At 33.6% G+C, this 24,936-nt stretch overlaps 1 protein-coding gene across 1 annotated transcript in view; it reads left to right on the top strand.

Annotated features, from left to right (window-relative positions):
* Positions 1–24,936, top strand: part of LOC118733312 (inactive dipeptidyl peptidase 10) — a 45,984-nt gene that overhangs the window by 8,785 nt on the left and 12,263 nt on the right. The window lies entirely within an intron of this gene.

Here is a 24,936-nt window from a genome sequence, read left to right as displayed (position 1 = left end):
ACAACTAACTACCGCACTCCACATTTCATTCGGCTTCATTTAATACCCTCATTTCTTGTTTACTTGCCATACTTGCCAGTGTGCAGCGTCGCTGACTCATATCTCCGTACGCAATTATTTTTACTATATTGCAATCGCATGCAATTAAATTTTTGTTTACAACCCAAACAAAGCGAAATGTGCGTGTATGTGTGTGTTTGTATGATACAATCGCTTGGCATCCGCTGTGCATGGTTGCAATCGACGTTGGCAGCGCAAACAAACTTTCGCAGGTATGTACATTTGTATGTATGTATGCATTTAGCACCGCACATGTCCGGCAATACATTACAGTCAGCACATGAATTCACATTGAGGGCGCACCTCAAAGTTTAATTGCACAACCGCATACGTACACGCACGTAGTACACACATGCATATACATTTGGTGAGTGCCGGCTGTTGGTGGTGAGGACTGCGGCTTGTGTCGTTTGTTGTCACTTAAAAGGATTGACATTTTTATTTTACTATTTTTTTTTTACAGCTTACTCATGGTTACGGGAAAGTATTGAATTGTACTTGAAAAAATATTTTTTATATAAGCTTAAAGGAAGTTATTTAAGAATAGATAACACTAGTCACAATTACAATTTTTATACTAAAATCTAATATATGTAAGGAACCGAAACGAACACGGTGTTACACTGATCATGAACTTTTTAAGTAACCTAGTACAGGTCATAGGGCTGGTCGAGTAATTCACGAAACTGCGTTTAAAAGTTTTGTATCAGCCTCAAATTCTCTACTAATGCCGAATTTCCACTAGGCAATGAAATGACAAAAGATTTATGCCATTTCAAAAAATTCCGTGTGGAAGTGAACTTATTGACAATTTTTTTAATGTAATGACACGATAATTTTTTAATGCCCGACTTTGTCATTTGTAATTTTTTGCCAATTAATGCCTGGTGGAAATCCGGCATTATTCTTTAAAAAAACACCTTTACATGACTTCCCGCACTCAACAATTTTTAGCCCATTTATTTTATACCCAATTTAAGTTTTTGCATGCATATATAGCTTTGGAAATAAGAATATCTGTACTAGTCAAAGAAATAATAAATTTTGTAAGCACATTGTAACTTGTGTCAAAATTTTTTATAATAAGTCTGAAGTTAACACAATTTTTATTATTGCACCCACTTCGACACAATTTTTTCCCAAAATTACAAAACCAAATAGTCACTTTCAGTCTTTATTTTGAAAATAATGTTAAATTCCGAATAAAACTAGGTATCATGTATAAAAATCAATAGACAATTTCGGAAGCTATGAATTTTTTACAGATTTTCCCAAATTACTTCTATGATATTTAGTAGAAAATTTGCATGAGTTAGATTGGATTCACTTTGCGGTTTCGATAGTTCGTCTAGTTGAAATCAAGATACATTTAAATTTGTCTCTTTATAAAACAAGTAATTTTTAGCAAAAAAAACGACTTAAAAAGAAATATATAGATATATATATATATATATATATATATTTCATGATCCAATTAGTGTGGGACCACCTCTGAGACACTACCTTTCCGATGCAAAAAGAATCGAAATCCGTTGACGTGGTCCAAAGTTATGCGGTAACATACACAAAAAAAAAAACAAAAAAACTATTCCCACAAACTAATAACCTCCTCCTTTTTTGGAAGTCGGTTAAAAATGTCATAAGTTCATAATTTTTTGATTGATTTCAATGAATGGTACTTAGTTTTACTCGAAATCACAGTATACAGTAAACCAGCCGTTGACAATATGCTTATTTGAAAATTAATACATGAAATATTGTGAATGTATAGGATTTATTTGTCATTAACCCATAGGCAGCGACCGATGCAAAAGTAACCACAAATGTTTGTTGATATATTTGACATGTAAATTTGAACAGCAAAATTCGTAAAAATACTAATAAAACAAAAATATTTTTAATTACTTCGTGGGAAGTGGGCGTGGTTATTGGCAGATTTCGCCAAAGTTTAACACTAACGTAACTTATACAAAAGGCAACTTCGACACCGACTTTAGTTAAAATATCTAAATTTTGTTCGAGTTAGCGTGTTTACAAACAGAGAGGGCTGAACTAGTTCATCTCGTCATTCTGAATATTTTGATATATATGTATGCATATGTGTATATACATATTACATACGTTTTATATGGTTAACAAACGCGCTTGCTTATCTGCATAAACCGTCTTTACTTGCATTAATCATGTATTATCCTCTTTCAAATGTGAAGAAGCGGCTGAACAAATACATACAAATTTCGCGCATTTGAAAATTAGAGAGTTCTACCTTAAGCTACCTTAAGGAACCATTTTAAAAAGTCAGCCCACCATTACTCACTCAAAGTTGTGTTCGGAACACGGTTTGACTTATGTAGGAACTGCATCCGGTTATAATCGCTTACGCTTCACGCTTGATTTGCTTAGAATTTTGTTTTTCTCGTTATTTTGTTTTATGTGACTTGAAAATATTTTTCCCTATAAGAAAATATTTAAATTGGATTTCATTTCGGTTAACGAAAACGACAACTGTGAAAAAATATCAACCAATACATTCAAACAATATGTCAAATAAGCATATTTACATATTTTGTTTTGGCTATCTGGATTACTGTATACTGTGCTCGAAATGTAACATTATTTTCGAAGTGCTTACTAAAAGAGACAACTTTCTTCTGAAATTTTGGAAAAATAGTGTTGTAGAAGTGGGAAAAATAATTAAAATTGATGTAAATTTCAGATTTATTCCAAAAATTTTTCACATGTTTACAATGCGCCTAAAAAACTTATTATTTCCTTAAAAGGAACAAATATTTTAAAAAATAACCGAGCTAAAAATTGTTTAGTCTCGGAATCATGCGAAAATGGCTTTTTAAGAACAAGTTAAGAATTTGAGGGTGTTAGAAAAATTTTGAAAACGGTTTCGAGACTTTTTCGATCATTTTCAATCGTTAATTTTTCTATTATTTTTATTTTTTCTATTTTATTATAACCGTTAGATTTAATTCGCGGTCAGTATAATAAAGGTAAAAATTATGGAAAAACAAAAATCACATAGTAATGATTAAAAATTATAGTAGTATGGAATCTTTTATGTAACGTTTGGCAGTGCTTCTGTTTCGATCCCCACCGATGTAGTGGATAAATTACAGTTTAAATTAAAGATTTTTCACGCACAGACTTCCCCAGGAAAAGGGGTAAGGTACCCATTCAAATCACTCTAAGGGCAATCTGCGTCAATCTCTTTATATTAACTGCACTTTAACTAAATTCTGCAAGCAAGTAGCGAAATTGCATTGCTTAAAATAACAGAACAGGGGTGGAGTGAAGAAAACCATATACGCCCATTTGGATGTGAAATATTGCACAAATGACGTTTAATGGCGCCTGTGTGCTATTTGCTAATCGAATGTACATCATGTATGTATATACATTAGACTGCATCATTCCCCATACAAAAAAAATCGGTACTGTGTTTCCGTTTAAAATTATAAAATCTAGTATATTTTAAGACTTCGACCAAAATATTTCGGAAAAATATTGAGGTTTACGTGAGCTGGACCGATTTGAACATTTCTCCAAAAATGGAGTTTTTTATGAATAAAAATAGTTTCTTAAAGATTTTTTTTGAAAAAAATTCCCTCAAATGAACAAACGGTATAAGCTTAAAAAATTTGAATAAAAATATTTAAAAAAACATGTTAAAAAATTTCTACGGAATCATAATAATGAGATTTTTGATGCTGTTTTTGAACTTTTTTCAAAGATTGGTATAAGAAAAACTTCAATTCCGAAAGAAAGGTAGGATGAACGAGCGCCATTTCAAGTTTATGACAATGTGTTGGTATTTGAAAAAAAAAATTGGGACGTGAATGAGTTTTTCTTGCACACAAAAACAGGAAAAGTACCTTTCTTCTGATACCCCATAAGCCTGAATCGGAATAGTTTCGGCCCAGTTATTCAAATTTTCCGTAAACCAATCTTTGCAAAAAGTTAACAGCATCAAAAACTTCATTATTACGTTTCCGTTGAAAAGATTTTTAAATATTTTTATGCAAATTTTTTAAACTTTATCTCTTTTGTCATCTGAGGGAATTTTTTTCAAAAAGTTCTTTAAGAAACTTTTTTATGCACAAAAAACTCCATTTTTGGAAGTATTTTCAAATCGGCCCAACTCACATAAATCTTAGTGTTTGTCCGAAACATTTTGTTGGACGTCTTCAAACACATATAATAGATTTTGTAATCCCGGCGGAAAAACCGAAACTTTTTTTGGTGATGCAGTCTAATGTACATAAGTATATGGATTCAGTGATGGCCGTACGTAAACAATTTCGCATTTAAAGTACCTATATGGATGCTTGGAGATGGTTGAATGTTAAAGTAAAAAAACTTGGGTACTTGGGAGATTTTTAATACAAATATGTGAGGGCTCTAAATACTAAATTACGAAAGTTTTTACAAGATTTCTAAATATTTAAAGTTACAGAAACAGAAAGAAAAATCTGTATTTTGGCTTTTTTTTTAGTTTGGCGATTGACAATATAATGAAATGCAAAGGATTTTTTAAACCTTTTACTTTTCGGAATTTTTTCAAAACTTCGGGGATTTTTTCAGGAATAAATACTTGTTTACTCAGTACCTAGGTTAAGTTTACATGGCTGCTGGTTAAATTACACTTAGGCCTATAAAATGGACATTGCGTGATACCACAGAGATCTATAAAGCAGCTACAAATTTTTTAGCCCGTTCATGGAGTCAGCAAATGTGAACAGCTGCCGTATGTTCGACTGACCTAAACTTTTTTCATCTGCTACGTTCTAAAGGACATTCACAAATCGCAAAAAGTAAGTATTCACAAAAATTCCTCACTGAGTAATAAAACTCCATCTTCCTCCTCACTACAAGTCAGTTCAAGAGTAATCAATTTTTATTTACTCTTTTTTGAATTTAAAATCAGTTAGCAATCATTTCAATTATGCTCTAAATTTGATACGTTGCTTGGTGGTTTCTCATAGATTTTTCTATATTCGATGTTTTCTCTATTGTTAGTTTCTGAATTAAAAGTTTGACGTAAAAAGCTATCCGGTTTTGTTGTTTCAAGTTTGATGTTTAAAAATGTACTCGTAAGTGATGACGAAAATATGTAAAAGCGATGCCGGCATTACGGACAAACTCTTTAAAAATACTCCTCATGGAAATTCATGAGTGAGCTAAATATGTGAGGAGTTTGTAGGGAAGAGAATGTAAGTAACGCTATAGCTGTGAGTTTTTGAAATTGCAATGTTCTTAAAAAATAAAACTCCTCAGGGTGAGAGCGTATTTTGTAGCAGCGGGGGGTCTACCAAAATCAGTAAAATTTTGAAAGCGGTCTACGAGAAAAAAGTTTGGGAGCCTCTGGTTTAGACTGTCAAAAATGTGTAAAATGAAGAGTTTTGAGTTTAATTCATCACTTATATGCTGCGATATTTTGCGAAAATTGCTTTTTATTGTAGGTATTTTTGATAAAGTCAATAAAGAGAGGAAGCAAAATGCTGTTTATAATTGTGTTGCATCAAAGGCTGCTCATTTTCTCTCCACAGACAAATTAGGAAATTCGAACCTCTCAGCTTTTCAGTTGGAATTTATACAATTTGGCAATACTTTTCAAATTTAGTTTGGACAAGGGATGACGGAAATTCGTTCGAAAATACATCATACACCCACACCGCACATGCATTACATCACTTAGGTAATAAAATTTTAATAAGATTTTATTTGCAAATAGTTATAATGTAAACGATTTCATTGCACATCGATTGCACTTCAATGATTAACAGCAGTGGTTGCGTATACGCCCCATAACACAAACACAACTCACCGCTAGGGATGCAAACATTGTGTAGTATAAAATCGATGGTACGATGTATTGTATAAAAAAAAAACGGCCACTAAAATATCGATGTATCGAAATATCGATATTTTTTTAACTTTCTCATTAACTGCTATGAGTGAGGCTTAAAAGGCTATTTCCAGGCAAGCACACTTTAAATTGGGTAATCTTTTAAAATGGCTTTTCTAACTTTGCCTCTGAAAAAAAAAAGTCGGAAATACAAGCATATCGAATACAATTGCTCAAAATATCGATGTATCGTTTGCATCCCTAACCAACACCGCTATTTTCGCACGCCGCATTTATATTTATTCGGTGAATTCGCTCACAATGATGGCAGGAAAGAAAGGAAATACTTGCCGATATTCTTCATCCACTTCTCTTTATTTTCTGCGTTTTCTTTTCTCTATTTCCTGGCAATTTGTTCACTTCATTATGCATAGATTTCCGTATCGTTGTGTGGTAGTAACGAGCGGCAGTACATCATGCGGCGCATTCAAGTTGTCAACGCGATTAAATCAGTGTGAGTGCGCTGTTAAACACAAAGCAAGGACACATTTCTGTTTGTATGCCATTTCCCGCTTTCTTTATTTTCTTTGTGTAGCCAACGAAGATGCGTAGTTTTTTTTGAACACACTTTTTTTTTTGTTTCTTTACAAGACACCCTAATTCATATGACTTTATCTACTGAAGAATTTGCACATACTTACATACATAGGAGTATGTACGTGAAGGAGTGATAAAAAACTTTGTGCAAGAAACACCAGGCTTAAAGTGTGACGGCGCGCTAAAAATGGAAAGCGAGGAAATTCACAATCAGGAAAATAAAGCAAAAAAGTTATACGCATCAAAGTAGAAGGTGTCTGCTTATAAAAATCGGCTGCTTAAGAAATGTACGTATTAATATGTGTGTGTGTGAAGGTGTTGGTGTATTACGCAATATTTTGATTTATTTCTACGATTTTCTTATAAAAAGAAGTACGTCTTTTTGTTGTGCCAAATGCCAACAGCTGTTACATGTCAATTTACGCAGCCAAATATTTAGATTTATAGCAGATGCATGTGACTTTAGAATGATTTATTAATGACAAATACTCGAAATATTCCATATAAGTATCTTTATATTAACGAAAATAGGTATGTCGGATACCTACATACATATATAAAGAAACATATTGAGTTTCATGCATAAAAAGTGAGCTTAAGCTTAGACACAATTTTTGCACTGATGGCGCGAGTTCAAGCTCAAGAATTTGTACTGAAAATCGAGTCGGAGCTTAAGGTCACCTTTTTTTTGCAAGAGGCCCAATATCAGTTACAAATGAGATGTAAATGTGAGTATGTTTAGTAAAAAAAAATTTGACTGACAATGGTCTGGGTATCGTTGACGTTGGTCTATAGGTAAGTCAGTTAATAAATAGATTTCGTGTAGCAGAAAAAGCCATTAACCCTGACATCCCAAGTTACTTTTTAGCTGCCCTAAACCGTTTCGCCGCGACTTTGATCCTAGAAATACTTAAAAGCAATTAGTTGTATTTGTAAGGCCTTGAAGACCGCAGAATTTTGACAGCTTCAGGTTTTATGAAGATAGTGTTGCTTGTGGTCCGTCAATCCCGAACAGTGGCAGAGAAAGTGTTCGACGCCATCAATTACCTCTTCCAGCTCGGCAACTTTAACAGAATTCGTTTGTTGGAAATCTAATTTTTTACTGCGGGTATTCTCATTCGGCAGTGACCATCCTGAGTTGAGAACATTTGAGGAGAAGGAGCGTGCTGGACCTATCCTTGCCGTACTAGCTTACATATTGACTATGTGTTCCATCCTCTATTTACCAGTGACTGTATGACAACTTGCCTGCAGTTTCGCAGTGAAGAGATTGATCAGGGCTATCGCATTGGTGGGGAGCTCCTGTGATGAACATTTATGTTACCCTTTGCACCTATTCGAGTTTTTCATTAAACATGGATTCCTCTAAGGGCGTCCACTAGACCAAGTCACCACGGAGAATGATTGGGCGAACTACGACTAGGTTTGTCCAGGACACTAAAAATGGACTAAGCCCTCAAACTTTTTAATAATTTCATAGTTGCATTTGCATAATAGCAAATAAGGATTAACTACATTTACTTACAAACTCTTCTCCACCCTTTTGGGCTACTAAGAACACCTGATGATTTTGACATACTTAGGGCGTGTGTGAATCGGTAACAAAGTTCTATGGGGAAAGCTGTTGAATAATATGTTTAATATGGTGAGACAGTTTTCCAAATCTGCTGTGTGAAATGAAATATTTTTTGACAGCAGTAAATTTTTGATAACCGCAGATTTATGCGGAATAAAATATTACAAATTGAAGTGAAATTAATATTTTAAGAAAACGTCTACCATCGTTGATTGCAATTCATCAATTTAAGCTTTTATTTAACGAAAAATTATACACATCAACAATCTTTGCGATTGTCAAAATTTTCTATGCATTTGTCAAAAATTTCACTAGCCTCATGAGCTACTGAAATTTTATTCACCTCATAGTTGTCAAAAATTTACTCGACGCGAACTTTGTTACCGATTCACACACGCTCTTATAAAGCAACGCATAGTGCTTTATGTACTTTCCTCATTTAAAATTTTCAGGTCATGGCTCTAGTAAAACTAAGTGGTATTCTATCTTGCCGAACCCATTGACCTCGTGATGACATAAAATAACTAACGCCAACCTGCATGTATTCTTTTTGCAAAATTAAACAAATGAAATTCAATAAGGGCAAAACGCAAAGGCCAATTAAAAAACCACACGCACACAAACACGACTGCCTTGGCAAATTTTGCATGCCTTTAAGCGGTTAAATGCCATTTACCTGATTTTGCGTTAAAGGAGCGAAGCCCGCAATAAAAGTGGAGCGCACGAAATCAAGCAAATGCACACATACATGCATATGTACTTGCAGACGTGGTAACAGCGACTATATCGAGCCCGAAATCCAATTTTCGGTTGAAAAATTTTCTTCTTTTCTCTTTTGCCGTTGCGGCTGGCAGGGCGGCATCAATTAAATTTCCAGCAATCGCTTAACTACTCGCGTTCGTGTAATTTCCGCTCGATTTCATAAGTTGCCACTATGCACTTACAAGTGCATATGTTCGCGTATATGAATGCTATACATACTTACATCAATGTGTAAAATTAAAATTTTTATCGCTAATATTTTCCTGCCCCTTTTGAGTAATGCGAACATGTATTTTCTGAAGTCCTTGAAACGTATACGCCCATCAACTTAGAACTTTAGATACGTCTGTCAAAGGCGCAGTCCTTAGTGTTATGACTTGGAGGTCAGTCAACGCAAATTTTTATTTTCCATATAAATAACACAAGAAAAAAATGGTTTAAATTTTGAAATTCCATAACTCGTTTATAGGTCAGCACTTTGAAATGAGCGATATATATTTTTGAAGAAAATTGAATGCTGTAATAAACAGTTGCGTATAATTGTTCAATAAATTATTTCTTCCAAAACTTATTGAAGGTCAAAGGCGAAGGAAAATGCACAAGTGTCTACAAAAAAAACTGCCAAAATTCAACAGTACTTTTTAGCCAGTTCAAACTTGCACTTTGACATCCCAGAATTAAATGGGTCATAAAATTGCATACCCAAAAAATTAATAAAGCTTCATCAAAATTAAATAATAAAAATGCGCGGTGAGCGACCTAAAAATCCTAATCCTAATACTCAGGGCTGCTCTTTGGACAGGCGTCTTTCTTTACTAAACCGAAAATATTTCACAGGGGATTTTGAAAAAAAAAATACATAGTTGCTTCTTTTGAACCAGGCTAATGTATGTACATACATATGTGTGGAGTATAGCTGTATAGGCAATCACTATATTAATCACACTTGTACGTGGCTATGCACAAATTTCTAGTGAACAAGGATATTAGCAAAGCAACTTGTACTCTTACGTCTGAATTCCCAAGGAGCACGCAAATAATTGATATTCGTTGAAGATTCATTATAATCAACATACATAGTAGTCATACTCAGTACATACATACATATGTACTTTCAATTAATCCTCAAAATGTTGAGAAATTTACCTCCTGGTTACTACTCTTACATTTAATCAATCATTAAGTTTTGTATGTCAATAAAAATTGTTTTTGCATCAAACTAATTCAAATTGCATATCGATGGCTGAGTGGAAGATCGACCTATCTCGGCAGCCAGTTTAAAAACGCCCTATCTTAGAAAACTTTTCACGAACGCCCTACTTCAGAATTTGATTGAAAAACGCCTTATTTCAGAATTTGATTGAAAAACACCCTATCTCAGAAGTTGGTTGAATAACGCCCTATTTCAGAACTGGGTTCAAAAATGCCCTATCTCAAAAGAAAATACATTGAAAATAAGCTGAGATAGGGCGTTCTTCAACTAAATTCAGAGATAGGGCGTTTTTCAATCAAACTCTGAAGTAGGGCGTTCTTGAAAAGTTTCCTGAGATAGAGCGTTGTTCAAAAATTTTCTAAGATAGGGTGTTTTCGAACTGGCTGCCGAGATAGGTAGATCTTCCGCTCAGCCATCTATATTAAATATTTGTATTTTTTTCAGTTAACATCTTTTTACATTTCTTAAAAATGTTTTTTTTTCATTTAGTTTCATCCTTTTAAATTAAATGTGTCTTAAAACTCTTTCTTTTGGTAATAATATTCCTAATAAGGTAGGAAATCAGTAATATACCTTTAAGCTAGGAAATCTTCATAATTTTTTTTAGAGTGTAAATTCGACTTTTCAAACAGGTGGCAACACTGTAATGAATTAATTTGAGTTTGACTTTTTGAACAGGTGGCAACTCTCCTACAAATGATTTAGAAATAAAGCTTTATAAATCCTTATCGATTTACACGCGTCTTTCAATTTTTATCTTTATTAAATAATTTGAATTTATTTTTTGATTAGGGGGCCACCTCTTCAAGAACCTTAAAAATGGTTTTAACGTTCAAACTAAAGATTTCTTAACACTGTTTTATTTGGCGCCCTTATTTGACTATTTCATATACATAACTTGTGTATAATTTAATTTAATTGGACTTTTTAAATAGGTGGCAACCACCTTCAAGTCATTTTCAAACTAAATCCTTCTTAAAGTTCTTATGTCTGGCACCCATATTGTGATACATATTTCAATTACCTAGTTCCCTTAATTAAAATTGAGGAAGTGGTAACTCTCCGACATCTAGTTTCCAAATATAGCATTTTTAAAACTATTTATATTGATACCCACCTGTAGAACAATTGAATTCAAATTATTTAATAATCAATGCCATCAAATCCGCATCGTTTGTTCGATTTTCCAAAATGAGGCGTCAAACCCAAAGCCTTGGACTGTAGATGTACAATACGTTTTACTTTTTTGCAAAGAGTTGCCACCTTTTTAATAATTATATTGAAACTATTTAAAAAAAAATAAATCAATTATTACAAACGAATGGTTTTGAAAAGCTTTGTTACTATAGGAGGGTTGCCACTTGTTTAAAAAATCATTTTAAGTGAGAGGTATATGTGTCACCATGTGGGTGCCAAATGAAAGGGAATTCAGAAAGTTAGTTCACTTATTCACAAGTTATACGAAATATCAAAATCTAAGAATACTTTTGAGATGTTGGAAGAAGGTCGCCACCTGTTTAAAAAGTTAAATTCAAATTATTTTACAAGTTAAATGAATTATTTAAATATGGATATCAATCGAAGGGCGTTTGAAAATTTTTCATTTCTGAACTTTATTTAGTGGGGTTGCCACATCTTTGAAAATTAAAATTCTACTTAATTCATCAGTTAATTAAAATATACAATGGCAGTGTCCAATGTCCAGAGTTATCAATGATTAAGCATTAAAGTACATTTGAAGGTCGCTGCCACCTGTTTTAAAAGTCTCACTCAATTAACCAATTCATAAAGTATATGAAATATAAAAATACCGCAGTCAAACGAAAGAATGTTAGGAGATCTTTAGTTTGAACATTTCGAATGTTTCAAGAAAGTTGCTATGTGTTCAAAAAGTTACATTCAAATTATTCAGTAATTTTAATGAATTACTAAAAGATGGGTTTGCAAGGGATTTATTCCTGACCTTTATTTATGAAGGTTGCCATTTGTTCGAAAAATCAAATTCGAATTAGTTAATCAATTTATTGAAATACATGTGTATTACAATGTCAGACGAGAGAGATTTAAGAAGATTTTAGTTTGAGAATACTTTTGAAAAGGAATTTCAAAAATGAGCAGTCAAATTATGATGATGAGGGAATTTCCATTGTCTATGTGTGGCTGTAAATCTGTGGGTGCTGCCTGGCTGCCACACAAGCTAAAGACGTCTTATCGCTCTAGGTCTTTAAGAGAGATTCTGCGGTGCCTCCTAAATAGCAAACATTTCTTCTTGGCACCAGTGGCGCGGTGATGTGTCTAGAGTTCTGAATGACCAGAGCTACTTTTGATCCATGAACTGGTTTTTGAGTCTTACTGCTGCATTAACGGCCGCCCCGAGCAATTCTATCACTTGAGGGCGGCAGTAGACGAGAACTTCAAACACAAAAGCGGCGAATATTTTTGTTACTGGGCTACAAGCCTTATGATAAATGTAAGTAGTACATTGAATTATAGGGGGATTATACATATAGACAAATACAATTTTTTCCACATTTCTATCAGCTATTTTAATAGCTGAGGCTCAAAACTTTTCAGCCCACCCTCGTATATGGGCCATCTTCCACCGTGCGCATCTGCGCAAAGAGATACAAACGAGTACTTATCGTTTCTAATACCTTAGTTATACTTTCGGTTATATTTTATGAGGTTATTATTTCTCTGTGTGTAGGTATGTATTATGTAACATCTAAGCCAAATTGCATTGTACCGGTCGTAATACAGTGCAATTTCTTCTACTTGTATAAACAAAATCCAAAGCAAACTTGCAGTGAGCGTGCAATGTATTCACACAGCGTAACCGTAAATGCATTGTATATAAACTTTTGAACTCACAATGACGACAACATTTCGCGCAAAGTTTCTGGCGGCCGCCCACACTTGCTGAAAACGTGCTAAATATTACTAAGCGGAAAAAATTGTGATGCACTAAATTTTCGAATTAATAATGCAAAGCATAACATAAAGTAATGAGTAAGCGAGATTGATAGACAGCTGCCAAGATGTTGAAATGGCGCGCAATCTAAGAGGAAATTATCTGCTGCTATAAATATGTAAATGCAATTTTTCATGAAACTCTAATACTGAGTGGCTTATAATTCGTTTGAGCTAAAAATAATCTATATTGAAATGGATTTTTGTTTTCTGCTAAAAATAACTGATGTTTAATGAAAACCAATGCATGGCTTCGCAACGCTTATCCTTCACATTTCATTTGCACTAGCATTTACCTCACTTGTGCATTCGCGGCGCCTTTTGCACAAAATAAAATAGTTAATTGAGTTTGAGCACAAAGAAAGCCACTTAATCCGTAATCGAATTAAATTACTAGCATAACTGCATTAAGGCCACAAAACACAGCGCGAACAAGCAATGAATTCGCGTATGCTGTCGGATATGCGTGAGTGCATGTATACTTACATAGTAAAAAACAGGGTTGTTGCGAATATTCGCATTCGCATTCGCAACCACGGGGCTTCGGCATTAATTTTAACATTCGCATTCGCTTTTGCATACGCAATAATCAATGCGAAGCTTTTGCGAATGCGAAAATTGTGCAAGTGCACTGATAAAACGTATATCTGGCAAACAAAATGACAAATTCAAGCCATTTTTTGTTTGCCTGTGGACATGCTATGTTAAAAGTGTCTCCCTAGGTCCCCCTTCTGTTGTCATTTAAAGTCGAAAAGTAAGATCCTTCAATAGGTATTTCCAGCAGAAATGTTCAAAGACTAGCTATAAAGAGAATCGACTATTTGCGCGGTAAAAGATAAACTTTTATTAGGTAAGAATTATGAACTATCGAATATTATTTGTGAAAGTTTTATTGAAAAAAAATGGATGCATCGCTGGTTTTTTTTTCTACTTTTTAACCGATTACACAAAAAGGAGAAGGTTGTCAAGTCGTCGGAATATCTTGCCATGATGTTAGATTGTGAAGATGAAAGTCAGGAGGATACATTCGACATTTGCAGCCTCGATGCAATTCTCAAAAAGGAATTATTGCACCACAATCAAAAAAAATATATGTATATATATGTAAATATAACTGAAAGTCCTCTCAAGTGGTGCAGCGTCAATCGACCCTTTCAGAAGCAGGCTGTAACCCGAAAAGGCAGCAACATTACTTTTTATTAAATACAATGTCCTAATTTTTAAATTCAAGTACTAAATAAAAAAATATATTATTAAAAATTACTTACTTTTCTGTTTTATTTACCTAAATCATCTAATTTACTCACCGAAATTATTTCTTAAAAATACTTGACAATCGCATTCGCATCCACATCCGCGAATGTTAGTTTTAAACAACCGCATTCGCATCCGCGGATGTCTAAAATTCCACATTCTCAACATCCCTAGTACATATATACATACATACACGCAAATGTACGTATGTACTCCTATATCTATGAATGCGTGGTAAGCGCCCGTCGGATATGGACATTTTCCGCTCAACTAACTCATTTGTTGAATTGTGCTGGCGCAAAGTAATAACGATTAAATCTTTAATTGTGATTTCTCACATAATACACGCTCATTCTCACCTACATACATATGTACATACATTCATACGTATGTACATACATATGTACATGCATGCGTGCATACTAGAGCTCTCGATTCTGTTCGCACATTTTCAAGCAACCCGGGTATATGAGCAGCGAGTACTCGCACACTTGTTCAATGCTCATTACTCGAAAATTTTCGAGCATGAGCTCGAGCAATTCGAGTTTTTTTCGAGTAATTTGAGCAATGTTTTTTTTTATTATATTGACATTTTTGGTAGCAACTTTTTTTTAAATTTTTCAAATAATTGATATATAATGCAAAGATTGTTACATTGTTATTTAATAATATAATTTATTTAACATGAAATAGAAAGCAGCTGCTGACAAATACAATTTACAAATTTTCTTTTGTTTATGAAATTTTTCAAAAACTTGAAAATTTTGAACAAACATTTGAGCAGTTGAGCAATGAACGAGTTTCGAGCGAGTATCGAGCTACTCGCATTGCTCGATACCCGGGTATCAAGAGCTCTAGTGCATACACAGATATGCGAGCAGTCTACTTTGAAAGTGGCATAAGTCATTTCATGCCGTTTAATTTCAGAGCATCATTTCCCTGTACAGGAACGCGTTTGTTATTCGTTCATCTTCATTAGCCAAAAGTAACGGTTTCGTCATTAGTTTATGACGGTTTAACGATTTAAAGATGCATTCAGTAAAAATTAACTAACGATTAAAGCATACGAGGCGAAAATTATTTATGCCACTTTTAAAATAAACGGTTCATATGTGGCTATAGTACATAGCTAGCTGCCAATCACATCACTCATACGCCCTGTGCGCCAAACCTCAGCTTTGCTTATACCGCGAGAGCTTCATTGTGTTACTTCAACCCAAGTTACATTGCACATATAACATTTGTATATACATGCAAACATACATACATGTATTTGAGTTTGCATAGTTGCTCGCTCGTTTTAGCCAACTTGCTGATGGATTTTCACTTCGTTTCAGTTCACTTGTCAATTAAGCAAATCATGGATGGTTATTTTTTCCTCCATTGCATATATTTCTAATTTCCTTGTCCATACACTCTTCTCCATCATTGCCTTGGCATTGATCCTGGCATTGTCTAACTGTCGCTCTATCTAGCAATGACATTGACAGTCAGCTGCGTTTTCTCAGTTTTCAGATAGTAAATTAAAATACCGAAAATACAGTTTTCAGCTATCATTTCATTTTTGGGAAAGGGAAATAGAAAAAACCAGAAGCATATTTTCAATAGTTTTGCGAGGTTACCTTTTTCGCAAACAAATATCAAATGCTTAAGGAGAATATGTCCATATCCACGAATCTGGTCCTTCTACCTTTGTTAACTTAAAAAAAAATTGAATTTTCAATACCTATTCGTCCGTGTGAACCAGGAAATTTTAATTTTTTAAATTTTACTCCATTTTTTCCTTCTACATCGCACTAACTTTTAAATAAGTTATTAATCTTTTAAAAAAATCGTAACGTCACACAGTGGGCCAGAAGACAGAAAAAGTAGCCAAAATTGTTGCTTGACTATTTAAGCGTGAAAAAAAATCAGAAAAAATTTCTTTAATGGTATAGCTTATTATCTAGGGTATCAAAATCCGTGGTATATCGAAAAGTACCAGGTGTCCAAAAAATTACAAAAAATTCGAGAAGGCAAATTTTTTTTAATTTTAATAGCTTTAAACGTATTAGCAACTCAACGGTATTTTCTACTTGGTATCTTCTGTAGAAATTTTCTGGGGGATAAAAATTAAAAAAAAAAACGTATTGCCCGATATATGAAAATTTATAATTATTCAAAAGCTCCACAGCATACTCTATTTTCTTTAGTAAGCCATTTGAAGAAATTAAAAAAAAAAATATTTTGTAGTGGGGTTGCCACCTTTCTCAAAGGTTAGAATTACCTACGTTTATTAAAAAAAAATTATGCTGATTTAATATCACAATGTGGGTATCAAACGGAAGGTGTTTGAACAAGCCTTAACGCTAACATGTTTTTGAGTAGGTTTTCTTATCTATCAACTAAGGTTATCATTTTAATTGTTTAATTTATATTATTTAAAGAAAAAAAAATACGAATTTATGTTAAATTGTTTTAAAAAATTCATTCAGGTGACTAAAATTGATATTAGATTTTAAAAATTCTTTCAAAATTTAACCTGTTATTAGCTTGCATATTTCCACACTTTCAGTATCCAGGGTCTACCACGTGGGAGTTACTGGAATTAGGGCTGTGCGATTATTCGATTACTCGAGCAAGTTGGTTAATCAATTATTCGGTTAATCAATTTCTCGAGTAATCAAGATTTTGATTACTCAAAACGATGATTAATCGAGTTACTTGAAATATGATTACTCAAAAAAATAATTTTGCTCGTTAAAAGAGTTTACTTTGGAAAATGCTTATTTTCTTTTTTACATTCTGTATATGAAAAAAATTTTCGTTTTAATTTTTGAAAACAGAAACGTTGTTTTCAAAGTATCAAGGGACTTTAACTACTTTATAAATATGTAAAGAGTTGAAATGTTGATTAATCATAAAGCAAATTACTCAAATATTTTTGTTTTTAGTTAATCAAAAATCTTGATTACTCGAGTAACTAAAACTTTTGAGTAATCATAATTTCTAATTAATCGAACAATTGAGTTATTTACTTTATGATTAATTAAAATTTTGTGTAATCAATTAATCGCACAGCCCTAACTGGAATAAAAGACCCCACTTTTTTATTAAATTATTTACTTCTTTATATATTTTATTTGTACCTACTATTTTTTTATAATTTAATTAACAACTTAAAAGAAAACCAAAAAGCTTTCATCAATTCCAGTGTAATCTTAGTCATCGGAAATTAGATTATTTTATTTATTTAATTTTTTAATGTTATATTTTATTTTTATTGCCACTCAAAAAAGTTTATTACACATCCGGAAACCACATCCCTTCACCTCTGGCTTTCTACGAATTTTAAATTAAATAAACTTTTTCTTTTACAAGTTTCGATTACCAATTAGCACTTTGTCAACTCAACGACAGAACTTTTGGATTGTCCAATCCGATTTTCATTCGAATTTTTTTCTATTATTCCCCTTTTTTTGATTTCAGCTCCTTTTGCGCCGCAAATTTTCCAATTTTTACGTTACGCTTTAAAGTTTTCTTATCACTCACAAACACATTTACGCATATCTATTATTGCGAGCTTTTTAAATTCCAGCCCTCCGCACGACTTTTTCTATTCATTCTTTCCATTGTCTTCATAAGTCAACAATATCCTTTTTCCTGAAAGTGAATCACGACAATTTCAACTTTTTGCATCGACTTACACTCGCTCTTTCTTTCCTTTTTTCAATGATTATTTTTTTTTCATTTCGCCGCAATCGTTTTACTCACTCCTTTTGTTTGTCTTTTTTTAAATCAACTTTCAGAACTTTGACGACTCCGCATTCATTGCGCTCATACATATGAAATTAATGTGGCCACTTTCAGTTTATTTCGCCCTTCATTCATTTCACCCACTATCGGAGGTGAGAAGGGAAGCTTTAATTTGCTCTATGTCTCCAACGGTATTCGAGGATGTTGTAGTCCTTTGCATGAGCTCATTCTGATGGAATGTTGAGATTTTTTCTCGCACTCAGCTATGTAAACACACGCGTTCATTCATGTCATGTATTGTCAAATGTTTATTGCTTGGAACATATTTTTTTAACCAAATACTCGTTGAGGAGCAGATAAAAAACAGAGAAATTGTTTGCCTTTTTAAACCAGTACTAAAGTGAATCAAAGCCGAACTAAAAATTTGTTTTTCTTCTTGGTAAACGAAAATGGGCAAAATTCGAATGGAGCCTACAAAAAAGCGGTATAGTAATTTTTTCATTATAAGAGGATTCAAAAGTGGGCCTGTTTCATAGTCTTTCATAGTGTCTTTCAAGCCGAACTGGCAGCCATACAAGAAGCCGTTGACAGCCTAAAACTATTTGTAGTCGCTACTACTAAAATTATATAAGTATACTTAGACAGCCAGGCGGGTTCTTATGGCTCTTGACTCTGTCATTATTAAATCGGAAACGGTTACCTACTTTTCACTCGGTATGGCTACCGGGGCACAGGACATACCAGGAAATGGGAAAGTAGACGAGCTTGCAAGAGGATGTACTCCCACTCCACTTTCACCTTTCGGAATATGGCAGTTGCTAAGCTTCGTAGACTCCACGAATTGGTTTAAGGAGTAGGATCCAAGTCGTATCACAATGGGTCCTGACTGGGCATAAGTTTGCTGGCATCCTCTACGCCTGGCAACCATAGCAAACTAACCTAACCTATCGCACTAATATTATAAATCTGAAAATTTGTGAGAGAGTGTGTGATAATTTTTGTCGCTCTTTCATGGTAAAAGAGCTGAAAATATTTGCTTTAAATTTGGAAAACGGATAGCTTCTGACTTGTACTTGTATATACGATATCTTTTCAATAGGGTTGCCATTTGGTTAAAAAGGTTAAATTCAATTTAAGTTTCAAGTTCAACGAAATTTTTCAATACGGATGGCAGGTAAACAATAATTAAAAAAGACCTTCTTTCGAAAATACGCTTCAATATGGTTGCCACCTTTTTAAAAATTAAAGGGCAATTTCATTACTAGGTCAAGTGAAGTGCTACTGCAATATGGGTGACAAACAAAAGTGGCCTGAGAAAGATTTATTACGAAAATATTTTTGAAGGTGGTTGCCAGCTTTTTAAAAGCAAAATTTTTCAAAATTTTAAATGAAATATTCCATATTGTAAGTCAAATGAGAAAAATTTAAAAAGGTTTAACTTTTTTTAAAGCGTTTCCACCTGTTTAGAAGTAGAATTTAATTGAATCAATAAATTAAGTGAAATTTATTTTTATTATAATATTAATGAAGCCAGTTTCAAAAACTTAATTTCGAAAATATTTTTTTAACAGGGTTGCCACATGTTAAAAACGAGTCATTTATTTCAAATTTTATCTCGCAAATAAATATATGGAAAAAGTTATGAAAACCGTTAGGTGCGGTAAATTAATTACACTGTTGGAACGCCCAAATGCTACGAAAAAACGCCGAAACACGTAATCTTAATTTTGAGTCGTAGATAACGGATCTGTATACAGCTTTTCTAAATCATGGAAATTTTTAGAAGATATTTTCATATTAAGTTAGCTTTATGAATGGAAAAAAATTACACTTAAAATGAAAAAGTTACTCATACGACATTCTTTCCTGCTCATATTTCATCCCAAAAAAATATTACGCACTTTCCTTTGGCCATTCATATTTATAAATCGATTTCACTTGTAAGTAGCTTGAGTTTTTGTAAAAGAACAGGTTTTAACAACCAATTTCACGAAAGCGATTTAATTGAAAAATTATTTTAGTTTTTTAATTCTATATGGAAATTGACAGAAAATAAAAAATTATTGCTGGTGAAACCGGCTGTAACACAAAAGAAAAAAAAAAATTAAAAAAAAAAATTGTCGTGGCCTGATCTAGCAAAATCGAATGCAGGTTCATATTTTACGACTCAAAGTTAATTTATTGACATAGAAAAGGATGTGCGAATTATGAAAATATATATTTTTTTTCACAAAAACAGCTTACGTTTTTTTTGTAGTTGAGTTCTGCGTACACGAATAGACGTTTCTCGGCAAACCAATTACTTTCCGTTGTTCTTAGTCAATATAAAAATTGTCAAAGCAGTGACACCATATTTTGGCTTCGTATGCAGTAGAGGGATAATCAAGTTTTATTTCGAAGATAGTTTTCATCTGTTTAAAAGTTAAAGTTAATTTTTTAATTGCTGAAATACGGATGACAATTGAATGATATTGCAGTAGAGGGTTAAGAAAGTTTTATTACGAAAACATTTTTAAAGAGGGTTGCCACCTGTGTAAAAGTTAAAGTTAATTTTTGAATTACTGCAATACGGATGACAAGTGAATGATATTAAAAATATTCTTATTTCGAAAATATTTTTGAAGAGGGTTGCCACCTGTTTAAAGATCAAATTCAGTTTATGTATAAAGTACGAACCAAAATATACGCTTTTTTTATAAAGAAACTGAAATTCGGCGCATTGAATATGTTCTGGAATTTAATTTTTATCCTCAAATTCCTACTTCATTTGTATATTTATTTGTACATCTCGAGATAGTAAACCACTTTGAACAAAAGAAAACAATTTCTATCTCGGTGAAACTTTTTTATTTGCAATTCTATCAAAACAAACGAATACAGTTTTTACTTTGGACTACAATTTGCTTTCTTAATCAAGCGTTTAGGCTTTACAACAAATATAAAATAAATTTTAAAAGCCCGACTTCGATGTACCTCTACATATTAGCAGAAGGTAGCAGCATTCAAAGGTATTTTTTATTATTTTTTAATTATATCCTTAACTCCGTTTTCATTAATGTTAATTCTTCGACTCATATGCCACATGATGACATCGTTTTGACATTTTTGTATCCTACATTGCGGGCACATATGCAAACGTTTCTCTATGTATGTATGTATACATGTAAAAACTTACTTGCATCCACATATCCCTTTATTTCCTTTTTTAATCGCTATTTCGTTGGCATTAAAGTCGTTCTTTCAACGGGGCCACATGTCATCTGCTGACATATAACATAATTAAATGAATGTGAGGACCGTTTTCTCAAGTAACCATTAACTTTAAAGCTCACTTTACATTTAAGGGTTGCTTTAAAATTTATATCGGTTTTTGTCGAAGAGAAGAAGGGCTTGCGCCAAATTTCGCTGGTGTTGATTTTTGCGGTGGTGTGCTTTTGCAACACACACACACTTGCTTCTGAATCTACTAGTGCATAAGCATGTACATATGTACATAATTTGACTTCGCTCAAGTGCCACGAAAACACACAGCATGTGATTTACCCGCTATTTGAACTCTTAAAGGATTATGCGAGTCCTATAATTTCACTTTGTAAACTTTTAATGGCTTCTCTTGATGACACATCGCAATTTGTGTCACCACTTTTGATGGGTCAAGTAATTTAATGGAACCAACGAGGAGCATAAGATTTTGAAAGTTTTACGCCTCACTGTCGTGCAGTAATTGCATGTACGAGTACATCAGGGAAAAATTAGAAGGAGGGTTTCTAGGTTTCGGTTGAGCGCTGGAAAAATTACAAATCATGCTGACATTAACGTTAAAATTTTGTTTTTAGTGCTCGAAAAGTCATCGCTATGTACATATATTTTTAATTCATTTTAAATTCATATGAATCATGACCCTAGAAACTGGTTAGGAATTGTTTATATGTATGTATGTTATGTTAGCAATAGAGGTATATAAAGAAAATTTTGTAGTATGGATAAATAGCTAGAGTTTCCGAAAAGTGCTTAGCCTAGCGTTAGCGGCTCTGGTTTGATACATCGAATTACGTGGTCCAACTCCCACTGGTGGAAGTCTGGTGAGAAGACATAATAAAGATGCGAAATTACAGCTATAGCTCTGTCACGTCTAAATTTTTGTGATAGAAAAACACTCCACTCTCAAAACCAAGTTTAGCAAATGGCTGATTTCAAATCTCGAAAGCTCCACGGAGTTGAGGAAGATATTAGAGATTTCATCTCATCATTCTCTACACACCTGCTTCACTAGGCGCTCGAGATGATTTTGTCCCACACCGCATGAATCCTGATCGGAAAATTATCAGTTCCAACTCCCACCCCTAAATAAAGATGTGACTAAGTGATTGAGTTTTAAGAAATTCTGATACCGCCATCTGGCAATAAGTTAGCAGAAAAATCTGGCCACTTTGCGTTCCAAGGTTTTCGCCCAACGTTCCCTAAGCTGACTAAAAGAAGGCCAAATATAGCCACCGCAGATCGTACCATTTGCTTACTCGCCGATAATTCCTCAAAAGCATACTGATAATTGTATGTCATCGAGGCAGAACTCAAGTATTTCCTTAAAGCACAATTACTTAACTACGTAAAAATGGAGAACGTGTCAGTTCACGTGATCTATCTTATGGGATCTGTAGTAAACAATAATTCCGAAATGTTCAGAGAGCGTTAGCGGTAAGTCGCCTAATGAGAATAGTTAACAAATTGGAATTATATGTATGTCTCCTTGCGAAAGGAACTAACCCACATCTGGTTATCCAGTTTTCCTCCAGTTTCATAAAGGATGCCTAAAAACATTCTTTATCAATTCTACATTGTCAGCATAGGCAACCATCCGAAAGCCGTTTTTCTCCAAAATCACCGGCAGGTCGTTGGTCACAACAGCACAAAAAAAGTTCTGTGAGAATATTTCCTTGATGGAAATGCTCTTTTATTCTGCCGTAGCAGTTCTGTTGCAAGCATGCCATAAAAAAGCCCGATAAGGTCGACTTTCACGTCCAGTTTATTTTAGAGATTTTGCGTTTGGCTTAGGCAAGATGTTATCGAAAGCTTCCTAGACATCAAGGAGGGCATCAGCAGTATTGTTCTTCTGTGAGAAGGTCTGTTCTACAGCTGTGCGCAAAACTGATTTTGTGTATCTGGCATGATGATTTGAGGAAAACGTACTAAGAGGCGGGATCTTCTGCATGTGTCAATCAAACCTCTCATGCGTCTTTAAGATAAATTAAGGAAAACAGATTAATCCGCAATCCCTTGTAAGTGCTTGTCTGCCTTTGAATCACTTTTACGCATTGTTCAACTGAGTATCGCTCCATGACTAAGTTTGCCAAAAAATAAACATTAACCTATTACAAATAATTGCGTTCGAAGATCTGCACCACCCTTAAATCACCCTATATAGGGCCACATCTAGGGAAGCGGATGCCCTCTTAAAGTTTCAATGGTACCAAACTGCCATCCATGCGACCTTTTTCTGGCTTTTTCGGACATCTGAGGTTTATTGGACTTGTGCCACACGGTTTTAAATATTTTTCTTTCATATCTCTTTCGTGAATATATTGAACCTGTTTCTATGTATCATCGCCTTCAGCTCGCATTTTTGTGTTTAAGACTATACTGGCAAAAGCAAGCCCTCACATACATAGGTATATTTGTAAGCATACTCAATCTTCATTGATTCATGCGTTCATTTGCATCATTTATTTATTATATCAAAAGCTTTGTCACGCTAAGATTGATTTACATAAATACACATATGCCTACGTACACACGCACATATGTATATGTATGTGGCTTTCGTTGCCTTATTGCGCAGAAAAAATATTTTCCTTAGCACGTCTTTTCGTCATTTCGCTTTGCACTTAGTATAACGTTTGATAGATATTTATTGCTTTGTGCGTTATTTTCGTTTCCTTCTCATCCTTCTGACGGTTATTTATATCCCTCACTTGATGCCGCTTCTACTATGTATGAACTGTTTGATATTGTCGAGACCTTTATCATTAGTTTTCGATTTCCACTTCGATTTCCATTAAAATTCGCATTCATTTTGTATTCACTGCAAAATTTCTAATGCAAAAAGTTTGTATGCAAATAGAATCTCGCATAGTATATGCCATGCGCTTTTTTGTATTGGTAAAAAATATTCAGCGAGTATATAGTATATTTTTTATTTTCTCTTATCCTTGACTTGAAGACACTTTTCCCGTTCGCCTTGCTGTGAATTTACGCCGAATGTAAAATTCCATGCACGCAATTTGTTTTCTCATCTCCTGCCAAATATTATCCTTTACGGGCTTTTGGCAATTATTTATGTTAATCCGCTGTAAATTTAGGGTTAAGCTTTAAGCAACTTAAATCATAAAACTTTTATTGAGTGTAAAGTAATTAAGCGAAAATAATGCCGCATAAATTGTCTTGAATTGGTGCATGCAGGGGTGGTAGGCCAATGGCATACGACTTTATTTGAGAAGTTTTTTCTGCGCGTAGTTGCTGAACTTTGCTGTACTATAAATATGTGGCAGTTTTCACACTAAGGAACCAGGGCCGTAACCAAGATTTTCTTTCGGAGGAGGCTCTCGCAAAATATTTTATTTTTTTTTTCACTTTTATTTCAACATATTTTGATTAAGAGAAAAATACTGATAAAAATAAAATATTTCACACAAACAACAAAAAATATAATCGATAATAGCGTGAGGCTAATGCCTGAAAATTTTAAAATGCTCTTAGTGGCATTGTGCTACTATGATAGCACGGCCCAGTAATCATAGTCAACTTATGTACCGTACACTGCATCACTCCCCATACAAAAAAAAAACAAATCGGTACTGTTTTTCCACTGGAATTATAAAATCTGTTATATTTTAAGACTTCCATCAAAATATCTCG

Source organism: Rhagoletis pomonella, unplaced genomic scaffold (genome assembly GCF_013731165.1).
Source record: "Rhagoletis pomonella isolate Grant_MI unplaced genomic scaffold, Rhpom_1.0 Rhpom_scaffold_00002, whole genome shotgun sequence".
NCBI classification, from domain to species: domain Eukaryota; kingdom Metazoa; phylum Arthropoda; class Insecta; order Diptera; family Tephritidae; genus Rhagoletis; species Rhagoletis pomonella.
Note: the sequence above shows the minus strand (reverse complement) of the source record. Positions and strands in the feature narration are given on the sequence as shown.